The 22,163-nt window shown below is 38.6% G+C and overlaps 1 long non-coding RNA gene across 1 annotated transcript in view; it reads left to right on the plus strand.

The window, feature by feature from the left end:
* The window catches only part of LOC785403 (uncharacterized), a 47,908-nt gene that overhangs the window by 6,759 nt on the left and 18,986 nt on the right, over positions 1 to 22,163 (plus strand). The window contains exon 3 of the long non-coding RNA XR_009495579.1: positions 21,296 to 21,383. This is a non-coding gene — a long non-coding RNA (uncharacterized lncRNA). The remainder of the gene's footprint in view (positions 1 to 21,295; positions 21,384 to 22,163) is intronic.

Raw genomic sequence — 22,163 nt, forward strand, 5'->3', positions numbered from 1 at the left:
TGCCAGGCTCCTCTGTCCATGGAATTTTCCAAGCAAGAATACTGGAGTGGGTTGCCATGTCCTTCTCCAAGTAGAGATGGAGAGAAATGTGATGAATTGGATATGTGAAACATATGAAATGGAGAAGAGAAACCAGGGAAGACTTCTGGCTTGTATAACTAGAGAGAAGATGGCATTTGCTGAGCTATAGGATGCTTAAAAAAAGACCAGCATTTTGTTAATTTATTTTTACATAAAGAAGAAGATTATGAGCTCAGTTTAGCTGTGTCAATTTTGAGGTCAGTTTGAGATGCCCAAGAGAAGATACACTTGGATATACAGTTCTGGACCTCAGAGAATACAGATTGCCTACAAATCTGCCTCAAGGTTTATAAACAATTTGGAACTAACCCAAGGTGATAAGTGGGGGTCAAAGTCCAGAGCAGATTCTGAAAATAGTGGAATTGAATATATTGTAGGACTTCCTCTGCCTGGGATTCTATTTCCTAAATCTAGAGAGTTCAGACTTGCCCTATAGAAAGGTACTAAATGGATACAAAAGAAGTGGAGGAGGAAAGTTTGTGTTACTTGAGAACAGAACATTCCAAGAGGAAAACAACAATAGAGAAGAGATGGGGTCATTCATGGACAAGGCCTCAAAATATCAACTATCGCAGCCAATAGGGAAATGTGGCACAGATGAAATTCAGATTCTCAGTGAACTCGTCACTCTAATAAGCTGCTACTTCATCCAAAAGAGAAATGGCCACGTAGAGAGAAGAACTAGGAGTGTTTGTTCTAACATGCAGTTCTAAGTCAGAGAGTTGAGACTGAGTACCATTTCCTTTATGCAATGTTGAAGAGGGGAGAGGGCTATGGCTACATGTTTCCTTTTAGTAAAAGATTCCAAAATCATATAAAGGCAAGAAACACATAAAAGACTCAAAATTTATGTTATGTTCTAATTTTAGGGAAGGAGAAACCATGGAGCTAAATTTAAATAAAAGAAACTCATGAACATAATAAGCAAAGCTGATAGAGGATTAGTGAACCTCAGGAGACACTAGCCAGAAGTCTATGGAGGGCTACCTGGAAGTAACTCTCCAGGGCTTGGCCATTCTCAAAGGCCAAGCATTAGCGGAGGGTGAAAAACATCTGACTCTGAACTTTGAGCAATAATAAAGCCTAGATGTCTTTACTGCTTCAAGATATTCACTGTGGTGCATAGTAGACTTAATGTAGCTGATGTTCTAGGAAGTAACCCGTAAGAATTTTTTAATCACTCCTGCAAAACAAGTCCATTCTTTGTTAGTTGTAACTCAGTATGGAGTCGCCATTAAGACTGAATTTTGAGCTCTTATTATTACGCTGGCTAATCACTGACTATGTTTCCAGTGAGAAAATAAAGGAAGTCTTTGTTTTTTGGGTTTTTTTAAAATCAAATTCAATGGCCTTTCATAAAAGTGACATTTTCTTCTTATAATAATGTGGTGTTTCTTTTTATACTTTTAATTTTTGCCTTTTAAGTGCTCATAAACTCAGAAGTTATGCATGTTTGTTGCAGAATCTCTAATTTTATGGAAATAAATGCAGTGCAAAATGAAAGCCTCCCGGAAAGGCATTTACCTGCTCTCTTCTCTCTTTCTCCCTAGAGTAAGTGTCAAGGTTAACAATTTTGACTGTATACACTTACAGAACTTTACTGATGCATATACTGATACATATATAGTTTTATCTATATAAATAGAAATCATACTATATAATATTATTTTGCTATAATTTCTACTGTTGTTATTATTTATCATGCTTCTTTCACTCAATCAGAGCCTCAAGCCAGTACAAATAGATCTACTTGAATAATTTTAACAACTGCAAGGTAACATTTGGACTATGCATGTATGTAAGGTATTTTGTAGTATTCAGAACCGAAAGCAACATTTTTATAATGATCCTTAGCATAATATTGTTGGATTTGTAAAAGAACTATTTCTTTCCTCTGTTTAAACTATAGGTCAGATTTAATGTAAAATCATACTATATAATATTATCATAGATATAATTTCTTTGTTATTATTTATCATATTTCTTTCAGTCAATCTGAGCCTCAAGCCGGTACAAAAGAGAGACAATAGAGCTTCATGGGAAAAGTCTTGGACCTGAATGAGCCCTTGAACTAGTTCAGCTCATTATCTGATTTTCCTGTGATTCAAAGTCCTTATTTATAATGGGATTTGGGTCCAGATTATTTCTAATATTCCTGCTAACTCTAGAACTGCATATATGTAGAGTGCTGAAATATCCAGTTTTAAGATGTTTTAAGAGCTTTTCCTATTTGGCAAGTACTAAGTACCTATTTACACTCCCTACTTTAGGTAAACTGAGGAACAAAAATATATGCTACTTGTTGTCCACATTGGATAGCAATTGAAAGATAATTTCTCATTTGCCCTTGAATTGTTCCCAACAATAATTATTTTCCAGAAGTGTTGAAGAGTTCAATAACAATAAGGAATTAAGAATCTGAATGGAAATTAAACTATTAATGCCTAGAGAAATGGAATCTTAATTAAATTTTTTAAGGTGAAGAAGTTTCCTTTCACCTGTGGAAAATGCATGCAGGAGAAAAAGCAAAAACAGAAAAATTTATGGGACCACGTGTGGGGAAGAGCAGAATGTTGGGGTGGAAACTGTAGAAGAATGAAAAGTGTGGAGTCATTCTGGTTCCTGAAAAAGAACTGCTGCTCCCCCTTGTGGCAAGTGTAGAACGCTAACACCCTGATGAAGCAAAGCATTTCACCCTAGAACAAAATGATGTAAGCTCTATATGGATTACAGTGACATACTGCTTTTAAGGGGAAAATAAAAGGCATATTCAAATGGAAAATTCAAGTGATGATTCTGTCTCAGATATAGGCTTAGTGTCACCAAGAGAAAAGAGCAGATGATGCAAGAGTGTGCCACTTGGAGCCAAGAGACTGCCTGTGGTCAATTCATGTAGCTGGTTGGTCAACACTTAACAAACATGGATTTGTATGCCAACCACTTTATAAAGTACTAAGAAGAATATAAAGTAATATGAGACAATTATCTTTCAAAAATATGCCATCCACCTGGGAATATAAAATATAACCACAAAGAGACAGGTGGTGGATTACGAGGTGGTGGATTCTATGTCACACTGGGTGACCTAGAGCAGGAAGAAGGAAGGAGAGAGTAAGGGCGCTTCAGAAAGGCTTAAGATAGTAATACGCCAATTAAATAGCAAATTATAAGGCCAGGAAATTAACCAAGGCCAGGAAATTAACCAAGTTTTGTGTTTATACACTAAAGGCAAAAAAGAATACCTGGGCCCAGACTTGGACTCTATTCCACTTGTTTTATGGATGAATATCTGTTAAATGTGTTTCAATAGAGAAGAGACATTATGTGACATGTTTCAGGAAAGTTAATCTGGGAAACTCTATGTAATGTGTCCTTGAATTGCATATGAATTTAAATGTTGAAAGACTTACTATTATTTTTTCAAAAGTCATACCTCTCTAATCCATTATTGTTGTTGTTGTTTAGTAGCTAAGTCGTGTCTGACTCTTCGCAACCCCATAGACTATAGCCCGCCAGTCTCCTCTGTCCATGGGATTTCTGAGGCAAGAATACTGGAGTGGGTTGCCACTTCCTTCTCCAGGGAATTTTCCTAACTCAGAGATCGAATTTGAAATTCTTGCACTGACAGGTGGATTCTTTACCACTGAGCCAACAGGGAAGCCCAATCCATTATTGCCTATCCCCATATAATTTATTTTTTCATATAATTTATTACTATGTGACATTATATGATTATACATGTGTTTGTTTGCTGTATCCCTCACTGGTTACAAATCCATGAAAGCAAGGACTCTGTGTCACTTTTGTTCACTGCTGTATCCCTAATTTCTAAAACAGCAGTGGACACTGGCTAAATATTTGTTGGCATTAGAGATAAACAAACCTAGACAGCATATTAAAAAGTAGAGAAATTACTTTGCCAACAAAGATCTGTATAGTAACAGCTATGGTTTTTCCAGTAGTCATGTATGGATGTGAGAGTTGGACCATAAAGAAGGCTGAACACTGTGGTGTTGGAGAAGACTCTTGCAAGTCCCTTGGACTGCAAGGGATCTCAAACCAGTCAATCCTAAAGGAAATCAGTCCTGAATATTTATTGGAAGGACTGAGGCTGAAGCTCTAATACTTTGGCCCCTGATGCAAAGAGCTGACTCATTAGGAAAGACCCTGATGTTGGGAAAGGTTGAAGGCAGGGGGAGAAGGGGACAACAGAGGATAAGATGGTTGGATGGCATCACCAACCAAGCTGCAGGAGATGGTGATGGGCAGGGAAGCCTGGAGTGCTGCAATCCATGGGGTTGCAAAGAGTCAGACATGGCTGAGTCACTGAACAACAACAAAATAGATACATTTATATTGAAAGGCAAAAGGTTTGAGACAAGGAGAGCAATTAAGTGTTTATCAAAAAGTAAAACTCAACCTTGAATAGAGGAAGGAAAAGAGAGGAAAAGAGACATTCACTATTGTAAAGAACGAATAAACTAGACTTGATAACTCACTGAATGAGGCTGGGGAGGGCAGAAGAGGAATCTACAATTGCTGAGGTTTCCAGGTTATGTGCATGGGAAGATAATGGTAACTGTAAAAGAAAATTAGGGTCAAAGGTTAGAAAGTATGTGTTGGCTAGATAACAGAATAAGCTCGTGACATAGTCCAAACTGTTGAGGGGCAGTTAGTGATTTCTGATTAGAACTCAGGAAGCAGGCTTACAGATTTTGCCTTATGGTAGAGAGGATAGCTGAAACATGAACTTAGATAAAATTTCTGTGGGATGAACACTAGAGATAGTGAGGAAGAGAAGAGAGAACTGAACTCAAAGTTATATAAGTTGTCTTCAGAGTTGACCTTCAGCACTGTGACCCATTCATAATTTGTGCCTTCACCCTACATATGTCTGGTAGTCGTGGTGATGGTTTAGTTGGTAAGTCGTGTCTGACTTTTGTGACACCATGGACGCCTCTGTCCATGGGATTTCCCAGGCAAGAATACTAGAGTCAGTTACCATTTCCTTCTCTAGGGGATCTTCCCAACCTAAACACTGAACCCATGTCTCCTGCATTGCAGGCAGATTCTTTATCACTGAAACACCAGGGAAGCCCTATGTCTGTTGAGCTTAACTAAAAAACTCATGATAGGGGGATTCTGGGGGAACTCACAGTCTGGTAAGGGAGACAAACCAGAAGAAAAGATTTATACTCAAGACTCATTGAAATGAATTAGCTACCCCAGGTCCAGCCAAACATAGACCTGGTGTTGCCAAGTCTTATCATCTTTCAAGACAAGCTGAGTTTTTATGTGAGATATTTCTAATACCTAAATATAGGACATTAATTAAAATGTGTGGGCCAAACAAAACATTTTTGCTGGCTGTATTTAAAAAAATTACTTTATTGAAGTATACTTGATTTACAATGTTGTGTTAATTTCTGCTGTAGAACAAAGTGATTCAGTTATACATATATATATATTATTCTTTTCCATTATAGTTTATCACAGCAAACTGAATTTAGTTCCCTGGGCTGTACAGTAAGAGCTTGTTAATCTATACTATATATATACTTTTAATTTTAAAAGAAAAAACAAAACTTTTAATTTCATATTGGAGTATTTGTTGTTAGTGGTTGGTCACTAAGTTGTGTCTGACTCTTGCTACCCCCAGGAACTATAGCTTGCCAGGCTCCTCTGTCTGTGGGACTTCCCAGGTTAAGAATATTAGAGCAGGTTGCCATTTCCTTCTCCAGGGGATCTTCCCAACCCAGGGATCAAACCCATGGGCCGGGGTCCAGCCCTGGTGGATCCAGGGAATTCGAAGGGGAGATGGCATCGGCGATCAGGAAACAACAGCTTATTTAAATGTTAATTAAAGATATAAAGAGTGGTTAAATAAGGATAGCTCAGTGAGAAAATTTAGTGGAGAAAAGAGGCTGAATAATTCAGCCAGAAGGTGAAAGAAAGAACGACATGGGGAGACCAAGCTTCGGTGAACAAGGCCCGAACTTTATTTTCCAAAGTAGTTTTTATACCTTAAGTTATGCATAGAGGATAATGGGGGAAGGGGTAGAGTCATGCAGTAAGCCAGGCTTTCTTTCTGCAAACTTATCATATGCAAAAGTTTAGGTGATTTGCATCATCTTCTGGCCCGGAGGCCTGTTAACATTTTAAGACCCTTTCTTCAGAAAACTTATTTTTCTCTAAAGGTGATTAGTCAGGCGCCACCCTCCAAAAGCATTAGATAAAGGTGCATTCCTACAGGGCAAAGGTGTGGTGGGCTATAACAAGAAAAAGAATTAACTCAAGGGTCCAAGGCTACAAACATTAAAGCTACTACTTACACCAATTATATTCATCAATACACTGCTAGGGACACAGCAGGTAAGGGATATGGAGACTTAGCAGCAAACATTGGCCCAACAAGTGAAAAACCCTTCACCAATACAATTTCTAATCAATCTTTTAACTGCTCAAAGGAATCTGTATTTAGACAGTTTAGAACACCTCCTGCCTCTCACGGTTGGGAGGCTCTGAGCAATCACATGTGGCCGAAAAAACCTATTCAGGCAGGCTAGAGGACTTCCAAAGGAGTTTGTAGGTTGAAACACTGTCACACCCAGGAATTATTAACTGGAGCTGTAAGTTAACTCTTCTTTCAGAGAGAGGTAGTGGGGGACAGCCCCTGTAAAGTCAGAGGTGTAGGTGAGAGCACAAAGCAGAGAGTAGGCAGACTCTGGTTTGGGGGTAGATGCTCGAGAATTTCCAGGGGGACTCCTGAGGCTCAATCCCGCCTTTGCGTGTGCCGAGCCTCCTTCCTCATGACCTTTGCCACGGGCGGAGCTCCTGCTCCCGGCACCCACGTCTCCTGCTTTGACAGGCAGATTCTTTACCACTGAACCACCAGGCAAACCCCTATATGGAAGTATAGTGGATTAGCAATGCTGTGATAGTTTCAGGTGGATAGCAAAGGAACTCAGCCATACATATACATGTATCCATTCTCCCCCAAACTCCCCTCCCATCCAGGTTGTCACATAACATTAAGCAGAGTTCCCTTGTTGTTTATCCATTCTATATGCATTTACATCTGCTAATTCCAAAATCCCAAACTGGTTGGATTTAATTTGCAGCCAGTCCTATTGTAATCTCAATAAAGAAGTGTCCTCTTTCCCCCTTACCCCTTAAATTGTGCAATCTCAGGGAAAAATGCTTTAGTCCCATAAGAATCAAATTAAACAGTTTGGTATGGAGGAGTGTTTTAGAAAGGTCATTGTGTACTGGTAGACAGGATCTCCTTTGTACATAGGTTGTACATCATGAGAAACCCTGGGCTGGAAGAAGCACAAGCTGGAATCAAGATTGCCGGGAGAAATATCAATAACCTCAGATATGCAGATGACACCACCCTTATGGCAGAAAGTGAAGAATTAAAGAGCCCCTTGATGAAAGTGAAAGAGGAGAGTGAAAAGCTTGGCTTAAAGCTCAACATTCAGAAAATGAAGATCATGGCATCTAGTCCCATCACTTCATGGGAAGTAGATGGGGAAACAGTGGAAACAGTGTCAGACTATTTTGGGGGGCTCCAAAATCACTGCAGATGGTGATTGCAGCCATGAAATTAAAAGACGCTTATTCCTTGGAAGGAAAGTTATGACCAACCTAGACAGCATATTCAAAAGCAGAGACATTACTTTGCCAGCAAAGGTCTATCTAGTCAAGGCTATGGTTTTTCCTGTGGTCATGTATGGATGTGAGTGTTGGACTGTGAAGAAAGCTGAGCACCGAAGAATTGATGCTTTTGAACTGTGGTGTTGGAGAAGACTCTTGAGAGTCCCTTGGACTGCAAGGAGATCCAACCAGTCCATTCTAAAGGAGATCCATCCTGGGTGTTCATTGGAAGGACTGATGCTAAAGCTGAAACTCCAGTACTTTGGCCACCTCATGGGAAGAGTTGACTCATTGGAAAAGACTCTGATGCTGGGAGGGATTGGGGGCAGGAGGAGAAGGGGACAACAGAGGATGAGATGGCTGGATGGCATCACCAACTCGATGGACATGTAAATTCCGGGAGTTGGTGATGGACAGGGAGGCCTGGTGTGCTGTGATTCATGGGGTCGCAAGGAGTCGGACACAACTGAGCGACTGAACTTTGTACTCATTCAATTATTTATTTAATAAACATGTCCATACAATGGGGTAGGAACTCAAAATACAAGGGTAAGCAAATTAGACAAACTGACATTTTGTTTAGGTAAATTTCATCAGGTAAGAAGAGACTAAAGATTATTACCAACAGGAAGAAGAGAACTCTTACAGCTACAATAAATATCTATCTGATGTGCTGGCTGAAACTGCTTTAATTTTACAAGAAAGCTAGAGTAGAAGAGAAGGAATTATTTCTAGATGACAAGTTTATCTCTGTGAATTTTTGAGGAAGGGTGAGGAGTGGCTGTGAAAGGTCCCTAGAAATGTCTAGTGTAGGCAGGAGAAAAGAAAATTAATAAACAAATGTCCCATTTGTTACCCATAGGCAGAAATGGAAAAGAATGAGTTTGATTTGAATTTGATTAAAGCAGTGACTTTCAAGCCTTCTTTGATTGTGTCACAGTAAATAAACTATTTCTCCTTTCCACACATTATACAAAAGACACACACATGCATGCATACTAAAACAAAAGTTTCACATATTAATATTTATATTTACTATATGACACCTTGAGATGTTTTCTATTGTTATTTCCAGAACCAAATACACCATGTTTATTTAAAGAGACTTTTCAGTTTAACTGGAAATCTGGTTAATCATGATTTTGAAAGTCTACAAACTGAAATTTTAAAATAAAGGCTATCCAGGAAATTTTTATTTGTAGAACTTAAGTTTGCTCTTAAAGATATTCATGATTAAAACATTAGTGATAATTGAGAATTAATTGAGTATTGCTTAAAAGTACAACATAGTAATGACATTAGAAAAAATACCCCAAGATGTTGAAGTTTCAGAAATATGGAAGTTTATTTATTAATATTGACTCATGCTACTATTTTGTCCATTGACTTTGCTAATTTGATGGATATTGAAATTAAAAGAGCAGAATATTACACAGAAATCACTATATGTGTATAAAGTTTCTAGAAGTTGAAATTCTGGATGGGGTGTAGTTTAATTATAATGCTTATATTATGTTCTTCAGAAAATGACTAGTATAAAATGAAGTGCTATAGAATTACACTGAAACTTTTCTATCAGGTAACACATTTTAGGGCAAGAAAAGAAGACAGATGCCAAATAAGAAAGAAAAGTACATGCATGTGTGTGCTAAGTTGCTTCAATTGTATCCAACTCTTTGAAACCATATGGACTGTAGCCCGCCACCCTCCCCTGTCCATGGGCTTTTCCGGGCAAGAATACTGGAGTGTGCTGCCATTTCCTCTTCCAGGGGATCTTATCAATCCAAGGATCAAACCCTAGTCTTCTGAGACTCCGGCATTGCAGGCAGATTCTTAACCACTGAGTCACTGGGGAAGCCCTAAGTAAATAAAGTAAGGAAACAGAGAAGTGATAAACCAAGACACACCAATACAATAAAGTTTTACATTAATCCAAATTTTTGGACTACATTTCCCAAGTAATACATAATAAACATGTATTAATACAGGAATTGTATCAGATCAATTCCATGATACCATTTGATTTTCCTGCCTTCACATTTTATAATGTGGCAGATGCAAAAGGAAATCTTTGTGATATTCACAGAAGTCATTATCCTTTTTTGAGAGATTATATGAGAAATTCTGTAATTATTCATGATGTAATGAATGGAGGTTGATAATGTAGTTTTTGGATTCTCAATCAGATTCAAATCCTGGCCTCAAATTTAATTAGCTGTGTAACTATAATTGTGCTACAACGACCATTGGACCCTTCAGGCAAAAATGCATAATTTGAACATAATCATAAAGAAACATGAGACAAACTTACATTTAACAATATTCTAGCAAAGACCTATGCTGTACTCTTTTAAAGTGTTAAAGTCATGAAAGACAAAGGAAAACTGTGGAGTGATTCTATACTGAAGGAGCCTGTAACAACATGGCAACTACAGGCAATATGTTTTCTTCTGCTATAAAGAACATTATCAGGCAATTTGAATTTTATACTATTAGTGTACCAATGCTAATTTCCTGGTTTGAGTCATACTGTAGTTATTATAAGCAGAGACAAAGAGAATGATAAAGGTAATGTGATAAACGTTATCATTTCGGGAGATTGTTTGAAGAGGATATGGGAATTTTTTAAACTATTCTTGAAAAAAATACCATTGAACCACAGTTAAATGCGCACAATTATACCAAACTCAAAAAGCTCTTATTAAGAAAGGCAATGCCAAAGAATGCTCAAACTACTGCACAATTGCACTCATCTCACACGCTAGTAAAGTAATGCTCAAAATTCTCCAAGCCAGGCTTCAGCAATATGTGAACCGTGAACTTCCTGATGTTCAAGCTGGTTTTAGAAAAGGCAGAGGAACCAGAGATCAAATTGCCAACATCCGCGGGATCATCGAAAAATTAAGAGAGTTGCAGAAAAACATCTATTTCTGCTTTATTGACTATGCCAAAGCCTTTGACTGTGTGGATCACAATAAACTGTGGAAAATTCTGAAAGAGATGGGAATACCAGACCACCTGATCTGCCTCTTGAGAAATTTGTATGCAGGTCAGGAAGCAACAGTTAAAACTGGACATGGAACAACAGACTGGTTCCAAATAGGAAAAGGAGTACATCAAGGCTGTATATTGTCACCCTGCTTATTTAACTTCTATGCAGAGTACATCATGAGAAACGCTGGACTGGAAGAAACACAAGCTGGAATCAAGATTGCTGGCAGAAATATCAATAACCTCAGATATGCAGATGACACCACCCTTATGGCAGAAAGTGAAGAGGAACTCAAAAGCCTCTTGATGAAAGTGAAAGTGGAGAGTGAAAAAGTTGGCTTAAAGCTCAACATTCAGAAAACAAAGATCATGGCATCCAGTCCCATCACTTCATGGGAAATAGATGGGGAAACAGTGGAAACAGTGTCAGACTTTATTTTTCTGGGCTCCAAAATCACTGCAGATGGTGACTGCAGCCATGAAATTAAAAGACACTTACTCCTCGGAAGGAAAGTTATGACCAACCTAGATAGCATATTCAAAAGCAGAGACATTACTTTGCCAACAAAGATTTGTCTAGTCAAGGCTATGGTTTTTCCTGTGGTCATGTGTGGATGTGAGTGTTGGACTGTGAAGAAGGCTGAGCACCGAAGAATTGATGCTTTTGAACTGTGGTGTTCGAGAAGACTCTTGAGAGTCCCTTGGACTGCAAGGAGATCCAACCAATCCATTCTGAAGGAGATCAGACCTGGGATTTCTTTGGAAGGAATGATGCTAAAGCTGAAACTCCAGTACTTCGGCCACCTCATGGGAAGAGTTGACTCATTGGAAAAGACTCTGATGTTGGGAGGGATTGGGGGCAGGAGGAGAAGGGGACAACAGAGGATGAGATGGCTGGATGGCATCACCAACTCGATGGACATGAGTTTGAGTAAACTCCAGGAGTTGGTGATGGACAGGGAGGCCTGGCGTGCTGCGATTTATGGGGTCGCAAAGAGTCGGACACAACTGAGTGACTGATCTGATCTGATCTGAAGGATTAAATAAGACAATTTGTATAAAACTCCAAATAATCCTCAAAAAATGATAGGAGTTAGATGTTTTTGCTACAACACCATGTATCTGTTCCAGAAATACCTTGATTTCTGCAAAAACGTACCCCGAAAGGACTTATTGGAAAAACAGGGTTTAGAGTGGATAACTCAAAAATTATTCCTATTTGTAACCAGAGCACAAACATAAATAATTAAAATCCTAATAAAATTTCAACAGTTGAATATCCATTGACAGTTCTACCCTTTGCAACTTTAGTCTCAGGTGAGGACTTCTCCCCAGGCAAGTGGATTGAAGAGGGTCTTGATTTTTTAAAGAAATCAGTTTCATCAGAATTTTTTTTAATGGTCTAAGATATAGATTTCTTAATCACTTTTTGGTTTTTAAACCACAAAGAAAATATTTTTGGAGATTCTTTATCTGCACTCTTAGTTTTACCAAATAGCTAAATATGTAGGAATCATAGCCACAAAACCAGCCACTGAGAAGACTCTTTCAGGATTTAAGGTCCCCCAGTTCTGCTTAAGTCTTCAAATATTTATAATGATTCTCTTTAACTGAGAGATAGTTCGCCACTGCTTAAACATTAATATGCTGGGAGAAATCACAAATTAAATAACTGGACTTCCTTTTTGAGTCCCTGGTGGCTCTGACAGTAAAGAATTTGCCAGCAATGTGGGAGACCTGGGTTCAATCCTTGCGTCAGGAAGATCCCCTGGAGAGGGAAATGACAACCCACTTTAGTATACTTGCCTGGAGAATCCCATGGACAGATTGCATAGCGTTGCATAGCGTCAGGCACAACTGAACGACTAACACTTTCACTTTTTCTTCTTCTTTAAAATAACACTATTTTCCTAACAGATATGAGCACATTTCTTTACTAGAAACTTGCATTATAAGAATAGACTTATTATTTCTTAAATAGAAAGAATAAGAGGGAATGAATTTTATAAAAAGCATAAGTATTATTTGATTCAGAAATAGTATTATTCAAAAATTGAATGTGTTGCTGAGTCCCTAAGTTTTGCCCAGCTCATTTGCAACCCCATAGACTGTAGCCCTCCAGGCTTCTCTGTCCACGGGATTCTCTAGGCAAGAATATTGGAGTAGTTTGCCATTTCCTTCTCGATATCTTCTTGACCCAGGGATTGAATCAGGGTCTCTTGCAGCTCCTGCATTGACAGGTGGATTCTTTACCACTGAGCCACCTGGGAAGCCCCAAGAAACAGATTCTTTCTAATAATAGTTATAGAAAAGTGAATAAAATAATAAAGGGCCATTTTCCTGGAGTGGCTGAGTCCTTAGAATTGATGAACTGGTTATCTTCTTGCATGTACTTCCAGCCAAATCCAAACCTATTAATACAATCATAATAATTATTCCTGGAGGTCAAGCTCTCTTTAGAATTATTTTTTTTCAAGAAGGAGTGGCTTTTACATTTAAGAAAATGTCAAATATTCAAACAGTACAATTTTAAAATAAAACTAAAAAAAACTCCAAGCTTATTCAGCTCAAAAATTTTTAGTAGTGATATATGAATAAAGGATTAAACATTAATCACATTGATTAATTAAAATTAATTAAAGTTTTTTAAAAATTTAAAATGCTTGGAGGAAATGCTTGGGAAAAAAGTTTGATCACATGTTCTTTTTTTTTTAAAGTTATACCATGACATTAGCTGAATGAGGAACACATAATAAGTTGGAACAGTATTATAATACTATATTGAGAATTATAGTTTGTTCACTTGAGAATTTCTCATTTTTTTTTGAATTATGGTATATATATGTGTGTGTATGTGTGCTCAGTCACTCAGTCATGTCCAACTCTTTGTGACCCCATGGACTGTGGCCACCAGGTTCCACTGTTATGGAATTTTCCAGGCAAGAATACTGGAGCCAGTTGCTATTTCATTCTCCAGAAGGTCTTCACAAGCCAGAGACAGAAACTGTGCCTCTTGAGTCTCCTTTATTGGTAGGTGGATTCTTTACCACTATACCACCTGGAAAGCCCCTGGTAAATATATATATATATATATTTACAATATAATATATTATATAATGTATTATACAATATAATATATTATATAATGTATTATACAATACAATATATTATATAATGCTAAGTCACTTCAGTCATGTCTGTCTCTTTGCGACCTATGGACTGTAGCCCACTAGTCTCCTCTCTCTATGGAAATCTCCAGGCAAGAATACTGGAGTGGGTTGCCATGCCCTCCTCCAGGGGATCTTATCCACCTAGTGATCGAACTGACATCTCTTAGATCTCCTGCATTGACAGGCGGGTTCTTTACCACTGAGCCACCAGTGAAGCTCAATATATATATATTTATATATATATATATATATATATATTTATCAGTTCAGTTCAGTTCAGTTCAGTTGCTCAGTCATGTCCGACTCTTTGCAACCCCATGGACTGCAGCATGCCAGGCTTCCCTGTCAATCACCAACACCAGGAGCTTGCTCAAATTCATGTCTATCGAGTCAGTGATGCCATACAACCATCTCAACATCTATTGTCCCCCTCTCCTCCCACCTTCAATCTTTCCCAGTATCAGGGTCTTTTCAAAAGAGTCAGTTCTTTGCATCAGGTGGCCAAGTATTGGAGTTTCAGCTTCAACATCAGTCCTTCCAATGAATATTCAGGACTGATTTCCTTTAGGATTGACTGGTTGGATCTCCTTGCAGTCCAAGGGACTCTCAAGAGCCTTTTCCATCACCACAGTTCAAAAGCATCAATTCTTCAGCACTCAGCTTTCTTTATAGTCCAACTCTCACATCCATAAATGACTACTAGAAAAACCATAGCTTTGACTAGATGGACCTTTGCTGGCAAAGTAATGTCTCTGCTTTTTAATATGCTGTCTACGTTGGTCATAGCTTTTCTTCCAAGGAGCAAGTGTCTTTTAATTTCATGGCTGCAGACACCATCTGCAGTGATTTTGGAGCCCCCTCAAAATAAAGTCTCTCACTGTTTCCAGTATTTCCCCATCTATTCCCCATGAAGTGATGGGACCAGATGCCATGATCTTAGTTTTCTGAATGTTGAGCTTTAAGCCAGCTTTTTCACTCTCCTCTTTTACTTTCATCAAGAGGCTCTTTAGTTCTTCTTCACTTTCTGCCATAAGGGTGGTGTCATCTGCATATCTGAGGTTATCGATATTTCTGCCAGCAATCTTGATTCCAGCTTGTGCTTTATACAGCCTAGCGTTTCTCATGATGTACTCCACATATAAGTTAAATAAGCAGGGTGAAAATATACAGCCTTGATGTACTCCTTTTCCTATTTGGAACCAGTCTATTGTTCCATGTCCAGTTCTAACTGTTCCTTCTTTACCTGCATACAGATTTCTGAGGAGGCAGGTAACGTGGTTTGGTATTCCCATCTCTTAAGAATTTTCCACAGTTTATTGTGATCCACACAGTCAAAGGCTTTGGCATAGTCAATAAAGCAGAAGTAGATGTTTTTCTGGAACTCTTGTGCTTTTTTTGATGATCCAATGATGTAGGCAATTTGATCTCTGGTTCCTCTGTCTTTTCTCAATCCAGCTTGAACATCTAGAAGTTCCTGGTTCACATACCATTGAAGTCTGGCTTGGAGGATTTTGAGCATTACTTTACTAGCGTGTGAGATGAGTGCAATTGTGCAGTAGTTTGAACATTCTTTGGCATTGCCTTTGTTTGGGATTGGAATGAAAACTGACCTTTTCCAGTCCTGTGGCCACTGCTGAGTTTTCCAAATTTGCTGGCATATTGAGTGCAGCACTTTCTCAGCATCATCTTTTAGCATTTGAAATAGTTCAACTGGGATTCCATCATCTCCACTAGCCTTGTTCATAGTGATGCTTCCTAAGGCTCACTTGACTTCACATTCCTGGATGTCTGGCTTTAGGTGAGTGGTTATCCATCGTGGTTATCTGGCTCATGAGATCTTCTTTGTATAGTTCTTCCATGTACATGTAATAAAACTTTATCCATTTATAAGCATACAGTTCAGTGGTATTAAGTACATTTACATGGTTATCCAATTGTTACCACAGTCTTGTCCAGAACTCTTTCATTTTCTGCAGCCGGAACTCTGTACCCACTAAGCAATGCCTCCTCCATTCCTTCCTTACCCCAGCCCCTGTCAAACACCAATCATACTTTTAGACTCTGTGAATTTGATTATTCTAAGTGCCTCATATGAATGGAATCACACAATACTTATCCTCTTGTGGCTGGTTTTTTTTTCCCACTTTGCATAATATCTTCAAGGTTTATCCATATTGTAACATGTGTTAGAATTTTTTTTGTGTTTAAGGCTGAATAATGTTTCATTGCATGTACATACCATACTTTGTTTGTTCATTTTTCCATCAGTGGACAACTGAGTACTTCCAAATTTTAGTAATAGTGAATAATGCTGCATTAAACATGAGTGTACAGATATCTATTTGAATTCCCAGTTTTGGTTATTTTTAGTATATACCCAGATGTGAATTTCTGGATCATGATAAAGGAAAAATTATTCTGATACATATTAAGCCAGTGAGGGAGACTTTATTCAGAACTATGGTGATAGTTGTCAAGACCATCACCACAAGGGAGAGAGATTGGGCTCAACTCTGAATACAGTGAAGAAAGCTAGGGATTTGTAACCAATGAGCAGATTGAGGGGATCAGTGGCTGGAAAATAAATATGAGAGAACATCACAAGTCAGGGCATTCATGCTAAACTGACCTAATAGTATTTTTGCTAAAGGCTGGCTGACCAGAGAATCAGCTATTGTGGATGCAGAAGAGGAATTTGAACAAGGGTGACAGATTTCCTCTAAAGTGACCTAGCATGATTCTTGCTACAATTGGACTGCAGACCCCAGGATAATGCCTAGTCAAAAAGAGGACTCAGAGAAGCCTAGTTAAATTTGTTCAAAAATAGAATCTTTTCCAATAATGTGATAATTAAATGTTAATTTTAGAAGAGGGGCACCATACTGTTTTCCACTAGCACTATTTTGTTCCCATCAGAAATGCATAAAGGTTCCAGTTTTCCACAACCTTGATCACACTTGTTATTTCTTGAGGCTTTTTGTTTCACTTCATTTTGTTTCTATAATAGCCATGCTAATCGGTAGGAAGCAGTATCTCATTGTGATCTGACTTTCAATTCCCTGATTATTAGTGTTGTTGAGCATTTTCATGTGTGTGTGTGTTTTTTTTTTTTTTGACCATTGCATATCTTCTTCTTTTTTTTTTTTTACTTTACAATATTGTATTGGTTTTGCTGTACATCAACATGAGTCCACCACAGGTGTACACGTGTTCCCCATCCTGAACCCCCCTCTCTCCTCCCTCCCCGTACCATCCCTCTGGGTCATCCCAGTGCACCAGCCCTGAGCATCCTATATCCTGCATCGAACCTGGACTGGCAATTAGTTTCTTATATGATATTATACATGTTTCAATGCCTTTCTCCCAAATCATCCCACCCTCTCCCTCTCCCACAGAGTCCAAAAGACTGTTCTATACATCTGTGTCTCTTTTGCTGTCTCTCATACAGGGTTATCGTTACCATCTTTCTAAATTCCATATATATGCATTAGTATACTGTATTGGTGTTTTTCTTTCTGGCTTACTTCACTCTGTATAATAGGCTCCAGTTTCATCCACCTCATTAGAACTGATTCAAATGTATTCTTTTTAATGGCTGAGTAGTACTCCATTGTGTATATGTACCACAGCTTTTTTATCCATTCGTCTGCTGATGGACATCTAGGTTGCTTCCATGTCCTAACTATTATAAACAGTGCTGCGATGAACATTGGGGTACACGTGTCTCTTTCAATTCTGGTTTCCTCAGTGTGTATGCCCAGCAGTGGGATTGCTGGATCATAAGGCAGTTCTATTTCCAGTTTTTTTAAGGAATCTCCACACTGTTCTCCATAGTGACTGTACTAGTTTGCATTCCCACCAACAGTGTAAGAAGATTCCCTTTTCTCCACACCCTCTCCAGCATTTATTGCTTGTAGACTTTTGGATCGCAGCCATTCTGACTGGTGTGAAATGGTACCTCATTGTGGTTTTGATTTGCATTTCTCTGATAATGAGTGATGTTGAGCATCTTTTCATGTGTTTGTTAGCCATCTGTATGTTTTTGGAGAAATGTCTATTTAGTTCTTTGGCCCATTTTTTGATTGGGTCGTTTTTTAAGAAATGTCTATTCAAGTCCTTTGTCCATGTTTTTCTCTTCGATTGTCATTGTTGAATTCTAAGAGTTCTTTATATTGTCTAGATGTTAATCCTTTTTCAGATATATGATTTGCAAATATTTTCTCTCATTTTATATATTGCCTTTTCACTATGTTAATGGTGCCCTTTAATGCACAAAAGTTTTAATTTTGATTGAGTACAAATGATCTATTTTGTTGTTGTTTTCCCCACAATGTTTTAGTATCGTGTCCAAAAAATTATTGCAAAATCCAATGTCATGGACGTTTTCCTCAAGTTTTCTTCTGATACATTCATAGTTTTATTATAAAACTAATTTTTACTCTGATATATTTATCATTTTGAGTTAATTTTGTATATGGCATAATGAAAGGGTCCAACTCCATTCTTTTGGATCTGGAAATCCAGTTTTCACACCATTTGCCAAAAAGACTGTCCTTTCATCATTAATGATCTTGGGACTCATAGAAAAATATTTGACCATATATGTAAATATTTTTCTGGGCTTCCCCAGTGGCTCAGATGGTAAAGAATCTGCCTGCAATGCAGGAGCCCCAGGTTCAATTCCTGAGTGGGGAAGATCCCCTGGAGAAGAGAATGGCAACCCATTCCAGTATTCTTGCCTAGAAAATTCTGTGGACAGAGGAGCCTGGTGGGCTACAGTCCATGGGGTCACAATGAGTCGGACACGACTGAGCAACTAACAGATTTCATTTTCATATATGTAAGGATTTATTTCTGGGTTCTTTACTCAATTCCATTTATCAATGTGTCTGTGTTTATGGCAGTACCAAACTCTTTTGATTATTATTGCTTTATAGTAAGTTTTGAAATCAGAAAATATGAGACCTCCAACTTTGCTCTTATTTTTCAATATTGTTTTTGGTGTTTAGAGTCTGTTGAGATTCCATGTGTGAAACTTATCAGAATGAAAAACATTAAACAGTATTTGAAAGAAAATACTTGTGATTTATAAAAATTGAGACTGTATAAGGCTTTAGCACAATGCAGAATATGCCATAGACCAAGTGTGGTCTATTTCACCAACAGGATAGCAGGCCAATGAAATCATTCACTCCTGAGTTCCTGATTCCAGACTTAGACAGAGGACATCTGCATGACTAATATCCAATCACATCTTTCTAAGAGGGCTCCTGATTGAGCCCTAAATTTAATAACAAGTGCCTTAATAAATGTCACACAGAGGAGAGACTGGGAGAACACTGAGACAGAGATTGGAGTGACACATCTACAACCCAGGAACACCTGAAGCCACCAGAACCTGAAAGAGACAAAGCAAAATTACCCCTATAGCCCTTAAGAAAGAGAAGGGTCCTAATAACACCTTGATTTCAGACTTCTGACCTCCAGATTGTAAGTTAATATACTTCTGTTGTTGTAAGCCACCAAGTTTGTGATGATTTGTTACAACATTCCTTGGAAATTAGTATTCCATCCCCGACCATTTGGTACATGGGTAGAAGCCACACCTGACAACCTAATACACCTCCTGTATTATGAAGGCACATCAGTAAGGATTGCTCTTGTAAGCAGCAGCAGTTTCAAAGTTTAAACCCATGAGTTCTCCAGTAGAAGGCAGTGTCATCAGAGGCTAAGAGCACAGCTGTTGTTGTTTAGTCACTCAGTCATGTCTGAATGTGACCCCATGAACAGCAGCACACCAGGCTTCCCTGTCCTTCACTATCTCCTGGAGTTTGCTCAAATCCATGTCCATTGTTAGCCTATTTTCTAATTTCTCTTTGGCTCAAAACTTATCTGCCAAACAGAGAAAAAAATAGCAGTTCTTTTAGAAGTTGGGTATAAGAAATAATTGATATAATATGTAAAGTATTTTCAATGCTTATTCCTTGTAAGCGCACAATAAACATTAGCTGCCACAATTATTATTATGGAAAGGATTTTCCTCTTAATCAATGGGAATGCAGGGCAATTCTCACTATCGTCCGCTAACAAAGCTTTCAAATGACACATTGCCAAGCAATTATTACCAATTGTCTGTAACGTGAGTACTGGAAGGAGGAATTTATATAACTATGTAATGTCTATACATTAATCCAATGTGGGGTTAATTGTACTAAGAAGGTAATACTTAAAGAAAAACTTTAGTACTAAAAAAAAGTGGGTTTTTTTGGTAACTAAGTATGACATGACTAAATGCTGGTTAGGAAAAGTTCTGCCCCTGTGTCAGAAAGTCCCTATGGTTTGTAAGTCCTTGTCAGATTTTTTTTTTTTTTTTTTTGATCGTATTATTTTGAGAATTTCAATATTTAGAGATACATGATGTTTTGTGAATAGGATACCATAGCTCAGGGCCTGAAGGTTACTCTTTGAGGTTTATCCCTCTCTCTGTGGGCTTGCTTTCTTCATCATGTGAGAAAGTACTTGCTATCAATGATCCTTCTTGGACACTCTCATTAAAAGCTGACTTGAAATCGTAAATAATTATGGGACCAAAAATGCCAAAGCTTTAAAGAAAAGTCTATTATGTAATAACTTATAGACATCTTGGCAGGAAAATGTCAACGAGCCACACACCATTTCCCTAATAACACGTAGAAAAACTAGACTGTACATGCTTGAGAGGTAGAAAAATTAATGTTTATCCTGGTCAAACAAAAACTTGATGCGGATAATTTTTTCTTAAATCAAAGCTATGAATGTCATACTCAGAAGTTAACTGTTCTAGTTGTGGAAAAACGAATCTGTCCACTTGATGAAGACTCCGGGGATGCTACCAACATGCCCGCAAAAGGGAACCTGAGTTTCCTAGCTTTTTCGTCTTGTCCACCTTCTTGCTCCTGCGCTTGGTGCGCAGAGCGCTGAGAGCATGCCCCAGGTTTCCTGAAATTCACGGTAAAGCAGTACCTCTGCACCATTGTCTTTTTTCTTCCTGCTCTTTGCTTCCTTGCTACATACCTTTCCACCGCAATTCTGCTTATCAGTGGCAATTAAAAAACAGTTAAGTTTTTCCATCCTCCTTTCCAAAATAAGTTTCCATCCGACACCCTTTTTGAGACGCCTTGCTCCAGGTTGTCCCTCTCCCTCCACTCTGCTGGAATTTCCCAATTTCCAGGATCTAATTCTGGCTGCAGAGACCTCTCCAGTCTTCTGTCTGACTCTCAAATGCCCTAATCCAGCTCCAGACTCCTCCCCACACGGGTCCAGGGTCCACCCCTCACTTTCTAGAACCAGAATGTTCTCTCCCAGCCGTTCCCCAGGCCTTCTGCTTCTGTAACCACACTGTTCCTGTTTCCTAGGATAACCTCAGCTTTCTTCAAAACCTTGTCTGTCGTTCGATCCTTCCGCCAGATTCCTCATGTTTGACTGCAAGATTTCTGGACACAGGTGGGCCTTCCAAGCTTCATTGTAACTTAACTAAATGGATTTGTTGATCTCACAGCCAGTTGTTTTCTCCCCAGAAAGGACAGCAACTTGGAATGCCACTTAGTCGTATTGAGGAACTTTTTAACATGCCTCCGCCCCTAGAGATTTGGATTTAATTAATCCGTTTGGGATCACACCCTGTAATGGTTTCACAGCTTCTGGAGGAGGCCTGATGTGTGTGTGTGTGTGTGTGTGTTTAGTTTTGAGAATCAGTGCAAAAGCCTTCAACTTCCTCGTGCTCTTTTCACCTAGTTCTCTTAAAGGGTTAGAGTTCACCTTAATTCCATGCAAATGGGAAGCAAAAGGGTTAGAGTTCACCTTGAATTTTTGACGATGCAGCAGCCCACCCTTAGTGAGATGAACACCCTCTGTTCTCAGCCCCACTTCACCCCAAAACAACAGGAACAGAATGTGCCTTCAGAGCTTTCCAAGAAAGTTGCTGGGAAAGTTGGCAATGTGCCTGGGTCTGGTAAACTGCCAAGGAGAATTTCTTAAAGACTAGAAGGGCCCAAGTTGAAAAAGAATCCAAGACAGTCACACAGTTACTGACATTTGTTGATGAACCGTTGACTGCTCTGGGAACTCTGGCAATTAACCCTGGACATCACACTCAGGCTTCTGTCCAGCGTTTCCTTCTAACTTTGATTACTGAAGGCTGCAGCTGGCCTTCAAGGTCCTCTAGTCTGAAGGGACCATTTTACAGATGAGAAAACTGAGACCAAAATAGACTATAATTTAACG

Source organism: Bos taurus, chromosome 8, assembly GCF_002263795.3.
Source record: "Bos taurus isolate L1 Dominette 01449 registration number 42190680 breed Hereford chromosome 8, ARS-UCD2.0, whole genome shotgun sequence".
NCBI classification, from domain to species: domain Eukaryota; kingdom Metazoa; phylum Chordata; class Mammalia; order Artiodactyla; family Bovidae; genus Bos; species Bos taurus.